Source organism: Rhinolophus sinicus, linkage group LG11, assembly GCF_036562045.2.
Source record: "Rhinolophus sinicus isolate RSC01 linkage group LG11, ASM3656204v1, whole genome shotgun sequence".
Classification (NCBI taxonomy): domain Eukaryota; kingdom Metazoa; phylum Chordata; class Mammalia; order Chiroptera; family Rhinolophidae; genus Rhinolophus; species Rhinolophus sinicus.
Genome location: NC_133760.1, coordinates 16,837,813 through 16,860,522, shown reverse-complemented (window position 1 = coordinate 16,860,522; position 22,710 = coordinate 16,837,813). Strand labels below are relative to the sequence as shown.

Sequence of the window (22,710 nt, the reverse complement as noted above, 5' to 3'; positions counted from 1 at the left end):
CTTAAGGGGTGCAGGGTTTATATTTAGGATGATGAAAAAGTACTGGAACTAGTTGGTGGTGATGGTTGCAGAATATTGAGAATGTACTTAATGCCACCTAATTGTGTACTGTAAAATGGTAAATTTTATGTTATGTGCATTTTACCAGAATTAAAAAAAAATTAACTTAAACTGGATCATAGATTTAAATGTAAAACTGTAAAACTTTTCAAAGTAAACACAGGAGAAAAATCTCTTAGGGCTACCCGAGAGGTTTTGTTCTTAGAGTTGACACCAAAAGCGTGATTTATAAATGGGAGAAATTGATACACTGAACCTCATGAAAATTAAATGCTCTTTCTTGGTAAAATACCTTGTTAAGAGGATGGAAAGACAAGCTACACACTGGATGAAATATTTGCAAACCATGTATCTGACAAAAGACTAGTACGTAGAATATATAGAGAACTCTCAAAGCTCAACACTATGAAGACGATCCAATTAGAAAATGGGAAAAACATATGAACAGACATTACACCAAAGAGGGTATGGCAAATAAGCACATGGAAAAGATGTTCCACATCATTGGCCTTAGGAAAATGAAAATTAAAACCACAGTAACATATCACTATACATATCTCAGAATGTTTCAAAAAAAAAAAAAAAAATAGCGACCACACCAAATGTTGGTGAGAAGGAGGAAAACCTGGATCTCTCAGACATTGCTGCTGGCAATGTCAAATGGTACAGCCTCTCAGGAAAACAGTTTGGCAGTCTCTTATAAAACAAAACATGCAACTTCCATATGACCCAGCATTGCACTCTCGGGCATTTATCCCAGAGAAACGAAAACTTATGTTCACACTAAAACCTGTGTTCATAGCAGCTTTCATAGCAGCTTTACTCGTAATAGTCAAAAACTGAGAACAACCCAGCTGCCCTTCAATAGGTGAAAGGTTAAACCAAGTGTGGTCCGCCCCCATCCGTGCAATAAAAGAAACAAACTATGGACGCAGGCAACAGCTCAGATGGATGACAAGGGAATTAGGCTGAGTGAAAACGAGCCAGTCCCAAAGGGTTACAAACTGCATGACTCCATTTGTATATCATTCTTGAAATGACAAAATTATGGAAATGGAGAGCAGACTAGTGGTTGCCAGGAGTTAAAGAGAAGGGAAAGATGGGGGGAGGCTAAAGGACAGCATGAGGAGTCCTCGTGAGGGTGGGAATGTTCTAAGTCTTGACTGCATCCATGTTAATATCCCATTATGACATTGTACATAGTTTTGCAACATGGTCCTATTGGGAGAAGCTGGAGAAAGACCACAACCCCTCTGTATTAATTCTTACTGCTGCATGTGAATCTACAATTATCTCAAAATAAAAAGTTTAACTTAAAAAATTGCCTTAAAGCCTAGAAAATCTTGGGAACAGTCTATTTGTGATGGTTTAGTGACTCAGCTTCAGGATTGTCAAACACTAGATATGTGGTTTATGCAATTTATTGTCCATTAATAAATTTTAACAAGCAACTTTAAATATCAATGAGCCCTAGTTTTCAGTTGTTCTGACTTTGCTACAGTTTATACCCTTCATCAATAAGAATTGATCTCTTTTATTTCTTTTAAACTTTATGTGTAGAATTACACTTTTAACACTGAAACTGTTATTTCTTTTGGTTTGCATTTCCTGGCCTGTCTTGTCTAACCTATAAATTTTAACCTTTCCGATTTGCTTTCTTTTAAGTATTTCCTTATAGATTTCAGTTAGATTTTGATTTTTACCAAGTCTAAGAGGCTTTGTCTTTTAAAAAAAGGAGTCAAATGTATTTAAATTTGTTGTCACATAAGCCAGTGATATATTTGTTATTACTTCTGTTATCTTGGGACTCTTGTTCTGTTTTTGTTTTTCTGTGTGTGTGTGTGTGTGTGTGTGTCTGTGTACACACGTGCACATGCCCATATGTTTGCTATTTCCTTCATTTTCTAACTATTGAAAATAGACTATTCTCTATTTAATTTATTTTCACTAGTTGCTTGGGAGATATTCTTCCTGTTTTAAATTACCCTGTGGTTACCTTATTTTGAAAAACATATCTGATCTCCTGTTGTCCTAAGGAGCTGCATCGGTTATGAAACCTCTTGCTGTGACTTGAGGAAATTCACCCACATTGACTCCTGCTCCCCCTCCCTCCCAATTCCACCCTCCCTTATTTTTATTGGCATATTAGGAAAAGGAACATTCAGTTGGCTGATGTTATTTGTTTTAGTATATTCAATTTTCTTTTTAAATTATTTATGGCACTCGTATCCTGTATTTTATCCACCTTATAATGATTATTTGGATTTGCCTCTATGTTTAAATTATTTTACTCTCAGATGGTCCTCAATACTGCCACTTCCTTATTCTTATGGGGACCCTTCCCCCACCCCACCCCGTTCATCTCTTTGTTAGACGGTGGTTCATCTGTGGCATTAATTTCTGAGTTTTAGCATAATGGAGAATGTCTTTGTACTAACACCGCATAGGATAACATCTTGGTTTTATATAAAATCCTGAATCAGAATCATTTTCTCTCAAAACTGATTGTACTGCCCAAATGTTTTCAGACTTTATTATTTTTAGGAAGTGATGAATTTAATGTAATATTTAAATTTTTTTCTGCCTGGAAGTTAATAGCATTATTTCTTTAGTCTCAACATTTAAAATATATTTTTCCTCTGGAAACCATCTAAGGTTGTTTTCTTTGTTGTTCATTAATTTTACCAGATGCAAGTTGAGCCGTTCCACCTTCAGATGGGGAAAGTTCCCTTCTGTCACATCACCAATTGTTGCTTCTGTTTCACCTGTCCTTGACTCTTCACAGGAAGGTCAGCCACCTGTGCAGGACCTACGTGCTGCCCTATGTATGCTCCATCTTCTCCCTTACAGTCGCATGGTATTCTAGCATATTCTTCAGGTTTCTCTCCGGGCCACTAGCACCATTCTTTAAACCGTGTTATTGATACAAGGTGAACTACACGTATTAAAAACGTACAGTTTAAGCTTTGCCATATGCACTCGGTCACGAAACCATCACCACAACCATTACACTGAACATATCCATTTTCTTGTTTCCTCTTATGCCCCTTTGTAACCCTCCCTCTCACTTCTCTCACCCAGGGACAGGGTGTGGAGCCTGGGTGACTGTAATTAATAGGCAGGTGGGTGGGTGGAGGCTGTGAAGGAACTGAGAGGGGGGTCCCAGGAGCCCAGGTTATAGACAGCCCCAGAGGTGACAGTGGGGAGTGCCATGGGCACAGACAGGTGGGATGAAAAGGACAAAAGTGTACCCTGTGTGTGGTCATTGGGAACACGGTGACAGAGCAACCTGGGTGGGTTGTGGTCAGACCTGGTCTGCAGGGAGTCCAGGTGGGAGCTAAGGAGAGGGGGGAGCTTTAAGAATGTTTCTAAGGAGGCGCATCAAGGTCCTCCAGAGAAACTGAAAACGCTGGTTTGCAGGTGTCCTCGTGGAAAGAGGCCCCAGAGGCAGGGAAGGGTGTCACTCTTCACTATGAGCTTGTCTGAAGCCACCTGGAGGGTGGCAGTCAGTTCTGAGTTTTATCTTCAAGGGTGTGGGCACCAAGTATGTCCAGAGAGGGTTGTGGGATGTGGCCAGGTCTCAAGGACGGTCCTGGAGGACGTGGGGACTCTGAGCCTATCATTATCTTCAGAGGCTCTCTGGTTGCAGGAAAGAAGCCCAGCCAAGTAAGGGGAGGCAGAAAGTGTGGTTAGGAGGCTAGAGGGTATGTGGTGGCCCAGTCCCTGGTCCGGCTCCTGGGTCTGGACGTCTTTCTCCTCTCTGGCAGTGGGTGCACGTGGCCTTGTCCCGTAAGCATGACGGTCACCCCAGGCCCAGCACTGTGTGAAGACAGGTCACTGTGAGGCCACTCGCTGGCCAGCAGGCCATGGCCACCAGGTGTGGTCCAGCCAGGCCAGGCCAGAAGAAAGAGGAAGGGAGGCTGGGCATAGGGAGGGCCCGGCACACGGGAGTTTCCCCAGCAGCGCAGCCAGCCCCTGTTAGATACCCAGTGAGGCCCCGGAAACGTGGGCTGGCCTGCAATCAAGCTGAGCCTGTGACCCACCTCCGCCCACACATCCTAGACTACAGAACAGCAGGACAGCTGTCCGCCAGGCTCAGGCCATGTGTCCCAGGGGCACGTGGGGCCTGCTGGGGAGAGGGACCACCCAAAGGCCGTACTCTGACTGGGGTGCCCTGATGGTTAGTTCAGAGAGGGGTCTGGGGGTAGAGGAGGAGATTTGGGCGTCCTGTCAACACCCAGCTTCTTCCAAGACTCTCGGAGTCTTGCTGCTTTGCTGTAGGAGCCGCATCCCTGACTCCACCTGGGCCCTGAGCCCCGAGCCCTGAGCATTGTAAGCCCCTACTCAGCCCTGCTTCCTGCAGGGGTGGGGTGGAGAACGGCCAACGGCTGGTGTCCCAGATGCTCTGTGGGAAGGTACAACCCCTCAGCCAGCACGTAGTCCATCTGGTCCCACCAGGCCCCTCATTGGCCCCAAGCAAAGTGGGGCCCAGCTGGACAGGTGATGGTTGGAGTTTAAGACCTGCTGCCCACTGGCTGCCTGTGTTCCTCTCTGAATCTAAGTCTGTTCATCTGCTGGCTGAGAATGGAGGTCCCTAACACAGCTGGTCCATCTGAGATGTTCCCCATACTAGTTCCTGTTCCTCCCCTGCCTGCACAGGCATCAGTTCAGGGCTATGGGAAGCTTCTCCCTTCTTTCACCCATGAGTGAACTTCCTTTGGGGAGGCCATGTGGTGATTCAAGGAAAAAATGTTTATTAAGCGAGTGTCTTCTCTATGCCAGTTACATCTGACGTTCCAAGTTTTACAAACCTCCAAATGTGAGCACTATGCACTATCATGACCGTTATTCCTAAGACACCCACTAAAACCCCTTTCAGTGGCTCCCTTTGCCTACAAACCCCACTGGCCTCTGAGGACCAAGGCTCAGCCCCACCCCTCAGCAGGGTCAGGGCCTGGGCGAGTTGACTTCTGAGTGGACACTCAGCTGTGAGAACATCAAAGGCATAGCCTGGCCCCCAGAGACCCCACCACTGCTCCCTAGGCAACCGGCCTGCAGGGAGCCAGCCCTCTGCCATTCTTCCATGGTCATCCTGAGGTGGAAGGGCCCCTAGCAACCCAGAGTGAATGCTTGTCTGTCCATGGTCCCCCAGCAAATTCTTGGCCATGCCTGACTAAGCCCAGGCCTTGCATCCCACAAAAGGGTTTTCCCTCTGGCCTACGCGGTCCTCCTTCCAGTGCCCAGGAAGACCCAGTCACTGCAGGTGTTTACAGGACATATCCTGAAGAGCCCTGATGATGGCCAGAGCCATATCTTGTGAGAAGGCTCAACCTCAGGCCAGGTCACTGCTTCTAGAAGGTTCCATGAACTTGAGGCATGTGAAGGTGAGCCACTTGTTTTGCTAATCACGCACTCATTATCTAGTGGCCCCAGAACTTGTCCCAGACCCAGGGCCTGGTTGGGAGCCCCCGACTGGCCCCTTCTCCAGCATGTCTCTCCAGTTGCTGTCAGCTGGCTCTGCAGGTTGTCCCCTGTCTTGGGAAGGGACCAGCTGCTCCTGCTGCAGCCCAGGCCTTTGAGAGTGGAGGGACGGTCCCAGTCAGCCCCATGTGCTGGTAGCTGGCCTCATCTTGTGCAGCCGGAGGCCGGCCTAGTCCAGCTGCAGCTGAGCTGATGCGTGCAATGCGTGGGCGCAGTGCTGTTCCGCCCACAGCGCCCCCCCCACCCCCCAGGACTGGGAAGTGAAATTGCCAGGGCTGCGGGCGAGGGCCCGTAGGGTCCACAAGCGGATTTTCAAGGGAAGTTTGGGGATTGGTCTTCAATCCAGGCACCTGGGTGGACTCTGCGTACCCTCCACACAGGGTCTGGAGGGGCTGCACGTCAAGGGTACGGGGAAGAAGCCCCACCCTGCCCAGCCTGCCCACAGCTGGATCTCCAGCCAGAGGAAGAAGTGGTGCTACCGCCCGATCAGCGGGGCGCCTGTGCAGTACATGGATGGCTTCCATGTCCTGGGGTCCCACGTCGGGAGCCTAATGGGGAGGGTCCACATGGCGAGACTCCTGTGCCAGGACCTGTTCTCAGTGCCCAGCACATGTCACTAAACATAACCCCACAGCAGCTGTCACTGTTACCACCCTACCCCTTTTTGCAGATGAGGAAACCGAGGCCCAGAGGCAGGGCCAGCTACGTCATCTGTGGGGCCCATTGAAAATGGAAGTTTGGGCCACTTGTTTAAAAAGCATGAAGCGTTTTGAGACATTGATATTGGAGCATTAACCAAGCTTGGACCCTCGTGAGCCTTGTGAAGTGCTCAGCGCTTGCTCCTGCTCAGCCCCCGGAGGGAGCTTGGACCACCACACACTCCCCGCCAAGCTGGGAGGGTCTGATTCAGGGTCCAGTCCAGGCGTTCTCACACTGGATTTCCTAGAGAACGGGCTCCGCAGAGGCTGCCGTGGGGGGCTGGCCAAGCAAAAGCCCCAGCATTCCCCAAATCCCTGGAACTCCAACTGTCCAGTTTACATATTCCTGGTCAATATTGTTTGGCATAAGTAAATATTGAACTTCCATGTAAAACAATTTCTTTTGAGGGAGGATGGTTCGGAGAGATAGATGTGTTAAAAATGTAAACCATGGATTTCATCCAACCTCATATTTCAACATAAGAGAAACTGAGGCCCAAGAGTAGACTACAAAGCTGACCCAGAATCCAGGTCCCCATTTGGTCACTTGAGCTGGTCTCTCAGAGCCTGGCTGAGATCTGGTCTCCCAAGTGGGAGTCTGTGGGCTCCACGCTGGTCTGAAGTTGGTCAGGAATTTCCCTCCCACTCACAGGTGCAGCTCCCCAACTCGACTCAGGGAGCCCTCACACTGCTTGCCCTCGTGGCATTTGTATATCTGCATGTGTGAAGGCTAATTAAGATCCCTTCCTGTGTGTGTGTATGGGGGGTGGATGGGAGCTGTGTCCCTGTGTCTTGAGGTGCCTGTCACCCTTAGGAAAGCAGGACCTATTTGGAATCACCTGGTTCAGGGAGGGGCAGGTGACAGGAGGCTGCCTGTTTCTCGTACCTTGCTGCTGTTCCCATATTCACCAGCCGCCAACCAGGAGCAGTGACAGCCAAGGAGGGGCGCAGCCAGGTGCAGACCAGGAGGTGACTGGGGGTGGGGGGGGAATAGGACGTCACACCCCACCCAAAGAAAATCAAACTTTTAAAACATAATCATTGTACTGGTCAAATAAACTGCCTCCACAGCTGGGTTTGACTGGATTTGCAGCTCAGAACTGACCTGGTGCCTTTGGAGTCCCTCCTTCCTCTGCACGTGGACATGGGCACACCCCACCCACCTTATCACCACCATCAGCAAATATTTGCAGGGCAACATTAGGCACCTGCCCCGTGTTCTGGACCACCAGGAGCAGAGGCCAGACCTGCCCCGTGGGGTCTAAGCTTAGATCTTACTCTGCTGTGGACTTGCTGTGTGGTCCGGGCAAGCTGCTGGACTTCTCTGAGCCTGTGTTCTCATCTGTAAAATGGGACACTATGCTCAGCGAGGGTAATGAGCTGGCCAAGGGTAGGCTTATTCAACGGGAATTTTGTCTAGTTTTTGGCAGCGCTGGTGTCCTCATGAACCTTGTGGCTAAAGCAGGATGACGGGGCAGTGAGGGGAACAGCCACCAGGAGGCCCACAGCCACCCAGTCTGTCGCTTTCTTGTCCCAAGGATCAACTGGGACAGGAGTGGGATGCCTGTGTCATCTGCTCTGGGAGGCTGGACATCAGGTGTGCCCTGGATCCCTGCTGGCTTCTTCTGGAGCTTTTTCTTTCCAGTCAGCCTCTGTTTGAGAGACAGAGGAAAGACAGAAACAATGTTTGTCAAGCTTGCCTCCCTCAGACGTTCTCATCCAATCCTCCCCCCCCTCCCCCCGCAGTTGGTGCTGTGTTGGACACATTTCACAGAGGAACAGACCGAGGCTCAGCGAGGTATGGGCCATGAAGTGGTGGAGCTGGGACTCAACACCCACATCTCTCTGCTGCCTCTCCCAGCTCCAGGGGCTGTTTCGCCACCTCTTGACCCTGAGGGCGTCTGGGGCCTACTCCTGGTCCAGCCAGTGGGGCTCCCTCGCTTCCCACCCCTCCCTCAGGGATGGGTCCTCGGGCCTTTGCTCGTGGGGCTGGGTTGGACTTTAATGCAATGGGACCTGTGTGTCTCCTTTAGGAGGAGCACCTGCCAGGAGATGGGCGCTGCCTGCCGCCCACCATGGTGGCCTCCCCGTTGCACCTTCCTCAACTGTAGAAACCCCTTCTGTGGGCTTGAAAACTTTTCATGGGCGATTTCATGGAATCACTTGGCCCATGTGGACCCAGGGTTAGGGCTTGGTGAACTAACTACCCTCAGCACCATTCTCACTGTTGTCGTCATTGTCACTCATCACTGTCACTCTTACCGTCATTGCCACCTTATCATGCCTGTGTCTTCTCCAGTCCCCTGAGGGCACAGTTCACATTGCCTTGGATAGTCAGTGGCCCAGCAGCCTCTGCACACAGCTTCCAAGTGTCCCTCGACCCCGTCTCCCTGGATGACATTCTCCGGGGCCAAGAATCGGCCTGACCCTGCATCTGTGACAATGAGGGGTGCCCAGGGTCTGGCTGGCTCATGCGCTATCTCCCAAGTGCAGGTAACCTAGGGGCAGCAGCTCCTGTCTGGGGTATCGGACAGGATCCCTCCAAGGAAGGGCCCTGGGAGGACACAGGACTATCTGGTCCCATCTCCTGCCTTCCAGGAAGGGAGACTGAGGTAGAGAGGGCCCCCGGGGGACGCAGAGGGGTGACTGGAAGAGTACAAGGACAGGATGGCTGTGCGGCAGACTGTCTGGCACCAAGCCCACTCCGGAATGGCCCGGGGCAAGGGGCCGAGACCGCTCAGCTGTCATTCTGATTAAATCCAGATGCCTTACCACGGATGCAAATGTCCTCTGGGAGCATGTAAATGAAAAGCACAAGGATGGAGAAGTGTTCCCAGAACTGTTTAATGGGGAGCTGGGATGGGGGGCGGGGCGGTCCTAGGGAGGAAGGAGCAGGCTGTGGAAGACCCAGCCTCCTCCTGACAACTGGAGGCCCAATGCAGGGCACCCTCTCCACCCACGGGCCTCTGCCCACTGCTTCCGGCTATTAGAACAGCCTACTCTTGCTGGGGGACCAGGAGTAGGCAGGTGCTGGGACTGAGCCCAGGGCCACCTTGCCCCCACTGAGGCTGCCTGGGGAGAAGTCTGGATGGAGCATGGCCAGCTTTTTCTAGGACTCTGCGCTGGGTCTGGAAAGGAGGCATCGAGCCCAAAGTGACCTGAATTCACAAATCATTCCAACAGAGAACAGCAGAGGCAGCCAGAAGTGGAGGCTGAGTCTAGGCCCCAGGATGGGAACATGAATGAGGGCAGCCCCAGCAGGACTGCTAAACGGAGGCCAGGCCAGGCGCTCTGCTGCCACGCCTCCTCGGGGCCTGGTCCTTTGCGGTGGACTTGCTGAGGGAGCCGGGCAGGCCTCCGTGGGCCAGTGCTGTACTCAGCTCACCACCTGCCCACTGGGCCCAGGATGTAAACATGAGCCAGGCAGGACCCTCTCCAGGGCTCATGTGGAGGGGTCCGATTGTGGCAGAACTGGGCCATGGACTGGTCTGGAAGCTTCCCAAATCTATCATTTTTCTGACAGTGCTCTTGGGAGCTGAGCTTGAACACAGAGCCCCTGTGGCCTCTCCAGCTACTCAGCCCCCTGGCTTTGCCCTGGGCAACCTCAGAAATTCCTGAATCTGGGAGCACTGCAGCCTCATCGACATACCCCTCGGCGGCTGTCCTCCTCTGAGAGCTCTGGGCCACTCCAACAAGTCTAGGGCTGGTGGGTAACCCTCGGCTCTTTGTCAGGGGCATCCTGAGAACAGTCTGCCAATGACATGGTCCCCAGCGCCTGACTCACGCCCGCGCCCCGCTCCACTCCCTAGGTTTCTCCATTTCCAGCTTCAGTCTTGCCTTCCCTCCCCCACATATTGGTCGAGTGGAAGAATAAATGAATGAGCATCTTACTTCTCAGACACTGCAAACCCAGCCAGACTTTAGCTCATAGGATCTGTCACTGTGCCCAGCCAGGCCCCACGTCCCTCCCACTGCTCCCTTCTCTGACCTTTTGTGGAGATGGAGGTAATTCTGAATACTTTGGAGATAAAGTCAAGTGGCTCAGCATCTGGGAAAGAGCTTTGTAAATTGGAAAGTGCCCAGTGAGGACACGTTCTTGTCATCTCTGGGGCTGAGGGGCCATCTGGTTCACACACACTGAGACTCAGGGGAGCTTCTCTCTTGTCACTGGCTCTGGGTTTTCCCATTCAAGTCTGGGTTTTCCTTGGCTCAGGAAGAGCTCTCTCAAGGTTTCCTTTCTCGAGAACCACTTCTGGATTCCTCAGGTGCCCTCCCCTACAGTGCCAGCTGTCCCCTCTCTGGAGGACAAAACCAAGGCTCAGGGACCCTGGGCACCATGTGGCAGACAGGGCCTCAGCTTGGGGCCCTTGCAGGAGACACTATGTCTGCCCACCCTGGCAGTGGCACATCCACATGGCACTGAGCAGTGAGAGGTGCATGGGATGTGCTGGGGACAGGTGGGGGTTTGGGGTCAACAGTGGAGGAAGGAGAGAGGGCCTGAGGAGGAGGAAGAGGAGGAATATGGCAAGAGGAAGGAGGATTTAGAAACAGGTCCAATTCCCAGTCTCCAAGAAACTCAGCCACGTCTCAACCAGCACAACTGAGGAAGGCTGGGGCCATGCATGCAGTTCTTCCAAAGTTGGCCACTGTGCCATGTGTGACATCTATATAACATCCATCGGCAGCCCAGAGACACTGGCAGATACATGGACAGTTTTGCCTCTCCTGGCTCTGTGGAGGGAAGCGTCACCAGCAGGGTACTGGGGCTGTGCATGCCCCTGCTGGGGGCTGCTCTGTCCCTCCTGAATGGTCAGCCTTGTTTATCACACCTCTGGGAGGAAGGTTAGCCACAGGGCCTGGTCCCCACAGTTTGCTTGGCTCTAGGCAATTACATGAACATCTAGTGGGGCTTAGGCCCTCTGCATGGTGCCAGAGAGGGAGGCTGAGCCTGGAAAGTGTGAGGCTGACGTAGGACGCTCCCCAAGTCCAGGTGGATAGACGCTCTGGTCAGGTTCATTATCCTCATCTCCTTGACATGGGCCTTAGGTCTAAGGAAAAGGAAGAAGTCAGTGGAAGACAATGGGGAGAGGCTCACAGATGTCCCTGTTAAGTGTGCCCCCCATACACATATGTGCAACCTTACCTGCGTGTGTGGCATAGGTAGACATGCCATACATATATGTCTGTACACATGTGTGCGCCCATGCATGTGTATATGTGCCCATACCTAGGTTTGTGTGCCTATACGTGTGTGCATATGTATATGGAAGCTGAGAAGTCCCACGATCTGCTGTCTGCAACCTGGAGAACTAGGAAAGCCCGTGGTGTAATTCAGTCCAAGTGTGAAGGCCCAAGAACCAGGAGCTCTGTGGTATGAGGGCAGGAGACAGGGCAGGTCCCAGCTCATGCAGAGAGCAGATTCGCCCTTCCTCCGCCTTACTGTTCTATTCAGGACCTCCGTGGGTTGTATGAGGCCCACCTCCCTGGGGGAGGGTATGTCTTCTGTACTCAATCTACTGATTCAAGTGCTCGTCTCTTCCAGAAGCACCCTCACAGACACCCCGGAAATAAACTTTACCAGCCATCTGGGCCTCCCTGAGCCCAGTCAGGTTGACCCATAAAATTAACTACCAGAGCAAGAGAACTGGTTTATGTGCACTTCCCATTTTGTCACAGAAGATATTAAAAAGATGATTACCCGGGGTTGAGATTTAATGTAAATCGTCATTTCACTGCCTCATCAAGGACAGTCTCAGGGGAAGCCGCGTTTCTTTGTCTGTGTGAGTGTGAAGGACGCAGTGACCGTGAGCACAGCTCAGGGCTGCGGCCTCGATGGAGCGCAGGTAGCCGCAGTTTTGCCACCTTTGCGTCTGCCCCATCAGTGCCAAGGTCAAGTTGTGAAAAAAACAGGTGACATTATTATGCAGCTGGTTTTGACCCAATGAATCCTCAGAAAGAGCTCTGGGGTCCTTGGAGCAGTAGACTGAGGAACGCTGGTGCAGAGGACCAAGTTTCAGGTCTCTGAGCACCTCCTCAGTGCTGGGCAGACCACAAGAACCAGTTGTGGCCTTGCCAAGAATTGCCTTGGGGTTCCCTCCAGCTTCCCATGGCTGATTCTCAGTCCTCCAGGGGCTTCCTACTTCCCACAACATAGATTCTAGTCTCCTCATTTCCACCACTCCAATCTGACCCCAACCAAACTTCACAGGCTTATCTCCCATTGCACTTCTTCAAGCCCTGAGTTCCCATTGAGCATGAACTGCCTACAGTGGGCCCTGCCTGCCATCTCCTCCCCTCTCCCCATGTGCAAATCCTGCTTGTCCTTCAAGGACCAATTCAAAGCTGCCTTGTCTACAAAGCCCTCTTTGAACCCACCTGTCTGAACTGAAGTCTTCCCGATCCCTTCCTATCTTATGATACAGTTATTTATATAGATTTTTTTATAATAATGGTGATTATTTATTCAGTTTTGTTATATTACAGGCACAGTGCTAAGAGCTTTACATGGGATACCTTATTTTTTATAACATCCATTAGAAGTAGGCATTCTTATCCTCAGTGAGACACTGAGACTCAGAGACATTAATTTGCTTCAAATCACACAGCTATAACTGAAGCAGTGTGTTAGTTCTTTATTGTAACGTTCAAATTACCCCCAAAACTTAGTGGCTAAAAATAACAGAGATGTATTATTTCACAATTTCTGTGTGTCAGGAATTTGAGCACCTTAGCTGGGTCGTTCTGGTTCAGGGCGTCTTGAGAATTTACACCTGGAATGTAATGAGTCTTATCTGAAGGCTCAACTGGGGTTGGTGGAGCCTCTTCCAAGGTGGCTCCTCACACAGGTACAGGCAGGAGGCCTGTTCCTCCCAATGTGGACCCTTCACAGGGCTGCTTCCGTGTCTTCACGACTGCAGCTTGTTCCCCCCAGAGCATGTGGTTCTAAAGAGAGCCAGAAGGAAGCTTAATGCCTTTCATGACCTCATCCAGAAACCACTCGCCATTCCTCTAAACCCTGTTGTTGACACAGTCTTACTCAGGTGCCTTGGGGACTACATGTGCCAGGAAGCCAAGAAGCACAGATGCCAGGAAGCAGAGTCCATTGTGGCCGTCTTAGAGACTGGCCACCACAGGCAGGGTCAGAACCCAGGTGTTGTCTGACTCTAACACTGGGGTCTGTCACCCCTACCCCAAGCTGTTGCTGATGAGAAAAATCCTCTGTATGCTCTTCCAGAGCTGACTCAGCGCCATGGAACCCCTTCTCAGTTAGCAGTGCGAGGGCCTGCAGCGGGAAGGTAATGTGTTCACAGTTTGCAGGAGCTCCCTTTGTGAGGAAACTGCTGCCAGACAGATTTGTATTTTGCTTTAATCAAGAGAAAAGGTGTGACCCAGACGCCCCCAGCAGTTTGGGCTCATTAAGCTGGAGGTGTAAACGGAATCAAGGGAAGGGGGGTGACTCCTACCCGCCTCGGTGCCAGTTCCCAGGATGCTCCAGTTGGAAAGATTTCCTGTGGAAAAGGCGGAGGGTTGGAAGTGAGTGGGGTGCTTCAGAGCAAGGCTGAGCTGCACCAGAGCGCTGCCCAAGTTACTGTAGCAGGAGGGCCCATGCAGAGGCCACAGCCGCTCTTGTCTGCTTCTGGAGAAGCCCTCCCCATTCCTTCAGCATCCATTTACTAGTGCCTGCTCTGGGGTTTCTGTCTGAGAGGCTGGCCATAAGGATACTGATAGTGACAGCAGTGAAGAGGGGCAGCAGTTAATATTTATGAACAGCTTTAAGTGTCCTGGTTCCTTGATCCTCACAGCAGGATTAAGCTTGGAACTAAGGTAGTCGCTGTCGTTACCCCCTTTTATAGATGAGAGCAGTCAGCCACCAACAACAACGCTCCCTTACATTCTCAGGGGCCTCCCACCTGGAAGCAGCTGCAAACTGAGAGGCCAGCACCACACAGCAGAACGGAGACCACACCTACCCGAGACTCCCTCCCAAGGGCACCTCTCCTCCAAGGATCAGATCCAAGTGCAGCTCAGGTTCAGAACAGGTGGGACTCTGTCTGGAGGGGTCCAAAGGCAATGAAGAGCTCAGCCCAGTGGGCTCATTTCCTCCCAGTGACATGGGACTCCCAGGTGATATAAGCCTCCCAGCTCTAAGCTACGGAGGTGCAAGATGGCTTTCAGCACTTTTACATGGGGGGCCAGCTCCCCACTAAATTGAAGGCCCCCTGAGGTCATTCCAGACCTTGGCCACACATGCAGCTGGTGGGGAGAACACGTGGGTTCACACAACAGAGCTAGGAGCCATCTCAGAGTTCAGAGTTCATCTCTTGGGACGACAGCTGCTTCCATTTTTGACACTGTCCTTTAGAACTTGTCCATGTACATCATGGGAAATCCTAGCATATACATAATTTTGTGTCTTATTATTATTATTTTTTTTTATAGAATTAACTTTTTTAAAAAATTGGGGAATATTGGGGAACAGTGTGTTTTTCCAGGGCCCACCAGCTCCAAGTCGTCCTTCAATCTAGTTGTGGAGGGCACAGCTCAGCTCCAAGTCCAGTCGCCATTTTCAATCTTAGTTGCAGAAGGCGCAGCCCACCATCCCATGTGGAAATTGAACCAGTAACCTTGTTGTTCAGAGCTCACACTCTAACCAACTGAGCCGTCCGACCGCCCCTCCAGAAGCTCAGCGGCAGCTCATTTTTTTCAGTCTAGTTGTGGAGGGTGCAGCTCACTGACCCATGTGGGAATCAAACCGGCAACCCTGTTGTTCAGAGCTCGCACTCTAACCAACTGAGCCGTCCGGCCGCCCCTATGTCTTATTTTTAAATTGTAGGATTTAGGAAATTATTTTATGCTATTTTTAATTCAACCATAGATAGCTATAAGCAATTCTAGTGTTTCTATATAGCTTCACGATTGTCCTTTTAATGGCTATGTAATCTCTCATTATTTTGCGCGTCCTAATTTACTAAGCCTGCAGTAGGATACTTAGCTTGTTTCCTGGTTTGTGCTTATAATAAATAACACTGCCATGAACACCTTCAAGGAAATAGCTTGTAGAGACAATGCATTCTTTATGGAAAGAGTTGGTTGGTCTGGCATTGTGTGCGGAAGAGTTTGGTTTTAAGCACAAGGGCACACATGTCTGTCTGTTCATTCAGTCTCACAGCCCATGTTGAGAGACATATAGCAGGCAGGCAGGACCTGGAGCTCTGGGTTCAAATCCCAGCTCTGTCACTTGGTAGGAGTGTAAGCGTGAACATACGACATAACTCTCTTAGCCTCAGTTTCCTCATTTGTACAGCAGGTACAATGCAGCCCTTTCCAGAGAGTCCCACGACCCATGGCCTCACCGTCCTCAGGTCCCTGTTCCAATGGATGGCCCTCCTAAGAGGGGCTTTGGGACCTCTGTGCCTGAAAGCCTTTTCCATCACTTGCCTGGCTTGATTTTTCTTCAGAGCACAATTGTCTCTCTAGTCAGCTTGGGCGGCTATAACAAAATGCCACAGATGGGGGTGCTTAAATAGCAGATACTTATTTTTCACTGTTCTGGAGGCTGGAAGTCTAAAGTGGAAGTGCCAACAGATCTGGTGTCTGATGAGAGCCCACTTTCTGGCCTGTAGATGTAACATGTTGGACAGCAGAGAGGAAACAAGCTCTCTCGTGACTCTAATCCTGGGGACTTCACCCTCATGACCTCGTCTAATCCTAATTGCCTCCCCAAGACCTCGCTTCTTACCACTAACATATTAAGTGGTTGAGTTTCAACATGTAAATTTTGGGGGGACAGAAACATTCAGTCCATAACCTCATCACATGGCATATTACTTGTTTATTTGTCTATTTGTTCACTTTTCTTCTCCCCTTACAAACATATGAGCTACAGGAGGGCAAGGGTTCTACCTACATGCCCATGTCTGGAACATGCTTGGGACACATAAGCATATGCACAAACACCGGCACATCTGTCTTGTGAACTGCTGGGAGGCCAAGGAGCGGCCACGGGAGCTTTGGGGGTCCTGTGTTATCCAGTGGAGGTGGGAGGCATGACAATAGGATTTGTATGTAGACAGTAATCCAGTTCCTCTTCCTAGTATGTGCCTGGCGGAAAGCAAGTGGAGTGTTTGGGCAACCAGAGGCAAGAGTACAGCCAGGATGAGGATGCTGGGCAGGGGCTGCCTGAAAGCGGAGAGGAGCCCCAGCTACATGGACACCCCTGAAGCACTCCTTTGTCCCCTCCCCCTTTAAAATTTATTTTATAGTCTAGTTTAACTTTTATTTTTTACGCTCGGCTGTATATCTACACGGTTGAAGGAAACACCCTCCACTCCCTGATCACCAGGGGTGCCAACTTTCAATCATTTCTTTTGATATTCATCTCCACTTGTCTGAATGACCTCCTTGGTCCTCCCTGTTCATATCTGTTTGTCTCTGTGATGAACACCCAGGGTTCACTCTCTCTCACCACACCTCGTCCTCTGCCCCACACCCTTCCTGTGCCCCCAAGCCTCCCTCCGAGAATCTGTCATAAACTTGGTTAGATCAACATCCATGTTTGCATGTTAATGTTTACATTATAAATGTTTACGTTATTGTCATTCTGTAAATGCTGTTGGGAACTGAGCCTCGGAGAACGTGATTCTTTTGCCTTTGCTGCACATCTTGTTTTCCCAGGATTTCATCATCGCCTCATCTTTTCTTAATCAGTTTTCTATGTATGTATCTCTCTTCTATGCCTAAACTCTCCCTCAATTGTTCAGATCTCCTCTCAATAAAACAAACACACCAGATATCCCATCAGTGTTGTCTTCCTGAGGATGACTGTTCCCATCTGTCAGGCAAGGGTTGTAGGAGATGGGGCCAGCAAGGAAGCTAGGATCTGACTCAGGTTTTAACTGGGCCACTCCAGCTGCTGTGCTAGAAACAGACTGAGGGAGGTGTAATCAGGGAGACCAGGAGGAATCTATTAGTAATCTGGGTGTAGAATAAGAGTTTCCCAGGACCCCTTGGGGTGGTTGCAGTGGAGATGGTGGGAAGTGGCTGGTTTCTAAAAGATTCTGAAGAAAAGACCAGTCGGACAGGATGTGAGATAGAAAGGAAGGAGAATGACTGAGTACCAGGAATAATGGATGAGATGGGAAGGCTGGGGGCAACTGCTTAGGGAACTGTCTCAGTCTGTGTGACCTGCTATAACAGACACTATTATAAACAACAGATATTTGTTTTCTCTCTCACTGTTCTGGAGGCTGAAAGTCCAAGATCAAGGCAGATTCAGAGTCTGGTGAGAGCCACTTCTTCATAGATGGCCATCTTTTCCCTGTCCTCTTAACTTGGCAGAAGGGACAAGGGAAGGTTTCTGGGTCTCTTTTATAAGGACACTAATACCATTCATGGTGACTCTGCCCTCATGACCTAAGTAAGCTCCTCCCAAAGCCCCACCTCCTAATACCATCACATTGTGGGGGTAGGTTTCATCACATGAATTTAGGGAGACACAAAACATTCAGTCCATAACAGGGAAGATCCTGAGTTCAGGTGGGGCTGTGTCTGTTGTTGGACTCTCTTGGACATCCAAGTGAGATGTTGGGTGTGCAGTTTAGAATCTGCCCCATCCCCAAGTTCTAAAACATCCCAATGTTATTTACTCAGTTGCCGTGGGCCCACTTTCACCCAATGTACGAGGCATTCTGTGGCCTTCAACTCAAAAGCTCAGACCCCTTCGTTCTGCTAATTTTCTTGAATTTCTTTGATGATTCCCTCCCCTCTGTCTTCTCTACTCTCCCTTCTTGAAATTACTGTATTTTTCATACTGGACATCCTGGACAGGCCCATTGCTTTTCTTTCCTCTCTTGTTTTCCATCTCTTAGTCTTTTTGTTCTATTTCTGGGATATTTTCAGCTCTTCTTCACTTGAGATATTTCATTCATCATCTCCAAGAGCTCCTTTATATGGCTGGGATATTCATTCTCAGAGCATCCTGTTGACGCGTGACAGAGAATCAGACTCATCCCTTCTGCATGACACCTATTGGGGTGGCAGCCAACGCCACACAAGTTCAGGTTTGGGCCCATGCTCAATGTCACAAGCTTCCCTCAGATCCAGCTTCTTTCTCCCAGAAAAACACATCTTCAGGCTCTGGATGGATCTCCTGGGCTCTCCAAGGAGAGGTCAGATGCCTCCTCAAAAATCATCACCAGGGAGGAAGAGGGGCACAGAGAAAATATACGTGCTACAAACTGGGTGTACATGGTTGTGCAGAGAACTTGTGCTTATTGTTTGATGACACACTAGCGTGTTATCTTTATTTTAGAAAAAAATCACGTTTCACCCAACTGAATGGACTTTTGCGTCCGGCTGTAAACGTTTTTCTTTGTTGTACAGAAAGTTAAAACATCTGTCAACCTAGTTTAGTGTCAGTATCCCCGTTGCAAGTCCCCTAAGACGCCGGAAGAGCCGGTTGACCCACAGGCTACCCCAATCCCAGGGAGGGCTGGTGGCCAAGATGCGTTGTAACCTGCCCGCTGAAAATGCTAATTTTTGAGACGCTCTGGTCTAGAGCTACGCTGCTCAGTCCGGATATTTAATTGAGATTCAAAGTAAACACCTCTCTTTTCCGCAGGCCTCATTATGGGAGCTCGGGGGCAGCACGCGGGGCAACCGGGGGGAACGTTCGCGCCCGGAACTCGCTGCTGCGGCGCCGCGCCGCGCCGGGGAACGCGCTTGGGCAACGGACGCGCCGAGCCAGGGGACGCGCTTGGGCGCCGGACATGCGGTGCGCCCGCAACCGCGGTTCCGGTTGCGACCCGGCAGGAGGAGGAGCGGGAGCCAGCACCTGCGGAGGTAGAGCCCGCCGCCCCGCCGCCCCTGTACCTTCTCCGGTTCCCCCCAGTCCCACAGGTGTCCGGCCCGGCCCGCGGCTGCTGGGGCTACTGGCTCGGCGTCCCGGCCCCGCCCCCTTCCTCCTGCGACCTAGCAGGTTGTCCTCTTCCTGATCACAGTTGCCGGTGTCACGTGGAAGGACCCTGCCTGTCGCGGGGTCAGGGTCCCTCCCCACGCAGCAGTTCCGGAAGGATGTTGGAATTAGCCTAGTCCACGTTCAGCCATCGTTAGAGGGAAACTTGATTTGTTGTGTCTAAAATCCATTCTTGTTTTCTTTGAGCCTGCAGAAATTATGCTTGAAGTACCTGCACACACACACCCCCACATTCGTTTTATTGTTTCTTTGCTCTGTGCGGTGCGTTCGGTGCGTAGGGTGCAGATTCAAAGCCGGCTTAGCTCCTGTGGGCAGGTTCATCTGTAAACAAACATGGTAATATGTAAGTGCCAGATGTTTTGAAGGCCCTGTGAGCAGGCAACTTTCTGGAGAGAGGGAAGACTAAAGAGGAGGTGATATTGAGCCCGGCGTTGAAGGATGATTAGGAATTTGCCAAAAAGGAAAAGGATGAGAACTTAAGAAGTGGGAACAGGAGTCACGTGTTTGGGGAGCTGTTGATTCTCAGCCCTGAGGGGAGATGTTTATAGTTGGGGCTTAGATAAGGGGCACTAATGCTGGGCCCAGGAACACAGGTGTTACCAGTGTGCTCCCGGGGGCCCTGGGAGGTACCTGCAGTGAAACATGACAGTCTAGTGATCTTCCCACAGTCCCTGCTGTGACTTGTAAAAGAAGGCTTCCTTGCTCTCACCCCATGTCCCAGAACCCCTTTTCAGGACAGACTGAATTGGTGGATTAAATTGTAGGTCTGGGATAGTAACCTTCGTCCCTCCAGGTGGCATTTTTAAAATACTGTTTTACTTCCTAATATGGATAGGGGTTTAAGTATGCGTTTTTTCCCTTTTGGTTTTTTGATTTGAATGTAGTACTCATGAATGCAATGTGAATGTCTGTTACTTAAAAATATAACTTTGAGAACAACCCCCCAAACCGCAGGCATTGTGTTGAAACGAATGTCCTCCACCACGCGGAGAGTGCAGTGTACTTCTCTCACCCCACACTTTCATCAGGCAGCAGACAACAGGAAGTTCTGGAGTCTGCTTTAAATTCGGGGTCTAGGGGTGAGGGGGTCAGAGTGATGGTAATCAATCAGGTGCCATTTATTCATTTTGAAACCAGCCACCTTCATTTGAATGCAAGTATCATTCTTATCAAGTAATTTTTGTCGTTCAACTCCATGGCGAGCACCGTGCTGAGAATGGCACGGCCATTTGCTTCCCTTTCATCCATGTGCCAGATCATTCTCGCAGAACCCTTGTCTTGTTATGACCTTAACTATAGATGGAAAAATGAAGGCATAGACAGGTGAAGAAAAGTAGGACTAAAGGAGGATGTTCCAGTCTGAATTTGTTGACTCTAAAATCTGACCTCTTAACCAAAAGATGTGAACTTCCTGGCGTTCGGTGATGGTTCCAAGAGGTCCATGTGCCTTGGTGGGCTGACTCGAGAATTTGGATGATTAGAACACGCGTGGTCTCTGCTGGGTCCCTGGATGGGCGCCTGCCTCCTGGAGGAATCTGAGAGCAATGTGTCATTCTGGTTCACCGGAATGCAGGTTTCTGCAGCTTTCACATCGATGCATGGTGACATTGGTTGTCTCAGGTTGATTAGGGTGCTGAGAGCAATTTTACGAAGTTGGTTAATTGAAACAGAGAAAACCCATGGCTGAATTGCATTTACTTGACAGCTGTGCTGCAGGTGATGGGGAGCTTCATGACCATAGGAGTCCCCGTGATTGGAAGGTGAGGGCTCTCTTCCTGAGAGAGCTGTTGGTCTTTCTGGACCTGGAGGCATCCAGGACACAGGCATCTGCCCTGAACAGATTTTTTTCTTGTTCAAAGCAGGGTCCTGATCCCCATGACCTTGAATATTTCAGCTCTGTATTCAAAGAATTGATGGTGGAGTAGTTTCAGGGCCACATTCCTGAGGGACATAAAAGCTGTTTTGAAGGGGGAGTGGCCTCATGCTCCTATGTGTTTGGTAGGAGAATAAATTAGTGCATCCTCTCTAGAGACGATTCTGGCAACATTTACCAAATTGAAAGTGATTTTTGTTGTGAGGCTGCGTGGTGAGCACCATGCAGGGCCACTTCTCAGCATCTGCTCCACAAACACCTAGTATGAGCACAGTTACAGTCGCCATCTGAGCCTCCTTTCCTACACGTTTGCTTGGCTGGCTCCTTCTCACCCTGAGCTCTAGCTGTACTGCCCTTTGCAGAAGGGCCTGCCTGCAGGAGCCCTCTGCTCAAGAGGTAGGAACTGTCATTCTGCTCACATCTGTCCCCATGCAGAGCCTTACTAGGTATTGCCACCTCCCAGACGCTCAGAGACTTGGTGGCAGGAGATGTGGGAAGGGCATGGCTGGTACCCAGGTCTCTGCTGCTGCAGATACGTGGCCTGACTGGCACACAGCATGCATTTGAACCGCTTTTGTCAGAGCTTTTTTATTGTCTGCATAGACCTTTTATGAACCAGTAGCTTATTAATTAAAAAAAGAATGCTGTTATCTCATTTTTATTTCTCCTGTATCATTTTGAGAAATTAAAGAGCGATGGACAGTTACAAATATGTTGTAGATCTACCATCCAGAGCACATTTTTTGGGTATTTTTGGTTCTTTTTTGTATAAAAGAAAATATATTAATGCTGAAGTTGAAGCATCTCCATTTTAAAAAAATAAATGACGTTTAGTAGACCTTTGAACTCTGATTACAAAAGCCATACATGCTCATTGTAGAAAAGTGGGAGAAAATTGAGAAGCACTGTGAAGAAAACAGAAAGCACCTGCAGCTGAGTAACTTTGTGAACATCTGGGTGTTTACCTCGAGTCTTCTTTTTAACTCTGACTATCTTTTTTCCTTTGGCGGTATTGCGAGAGCCTCTCCCTGTCTGCTTGTGCTACCCCCAGTCGGGCTGTGGCCCCAACACCCCGCATATGTGTGCCCTGATTTCCTCAGACCTGCTCCACTTGGTTTAGTTGCCGTTTCTCAGTATCATAAATAACACTGCAGCGAATGTCCTGTATGTGCACCTTCATGTTCATCTCTGATTATTTCCCTAAGATACATGTTAAAATACAACGGTGGAACAAAGGGCTCACATTTCCTATTTTCATTTCTCACTTTGAAGTGATTGCGAAGTACCCTTTGGGATGGCTGAGTGGGTGGGGTGCGCTGGGCCTCATCTAGACTGGACAGCCCTGCTGGGTGGCCTGTGAGACGCTGTGGGGTTAATAGTGGGTGATGCCTTCTCTCAGGGCAGTTCCCCATCACAGACTCTTCTTACCACTTAGAGTGTGGCAGAGGCATGGGACCAGCCAGGCCTGGTTTGGATCACTGCTTCGCCTGTTGTTTTGTGGCCTCTTGTTTCCTTTGGAGTTGCTGCTGTGACTGTCTGTTGGCTGCATTCATCCTCCACCCACAGTGAAGTTATGGCCACCCTCCTAACCTTTCACCAACGCCTCGGGCTACGGAGGGAAGGTG

At 50.0% G+C, this 22,710-nt stretch overlaps 1 protein-coding gene across 3 annotated transcripts in view; it reads left to right on the top strand.

Moving 5' to 3' along the window:
• The first annotated feature begins 18,961 nt into the window (after positions 1-18,961).
• Positions 18,962-22,710, top strand: part of ACSF3 (acyl-CoA synthetase family member 3) — a 69,110-nt gene continuing 65,361 nt past the window's right edge. The window contains exon 1 of one of the 3 annotated variants that reach the window (XM_019742689.2): positions 18,962-19,079. The gene's annotated coding sequence lies outside the window, so the exon portion shown is untranslated. Of the gene's footprint in view, positions 19,106-22,710 lie in introns of all 3 variants that reach the window. The other 2 variants (XR_012490102.1, XM_019742690.2) reach the window with 2 other exon arrangements.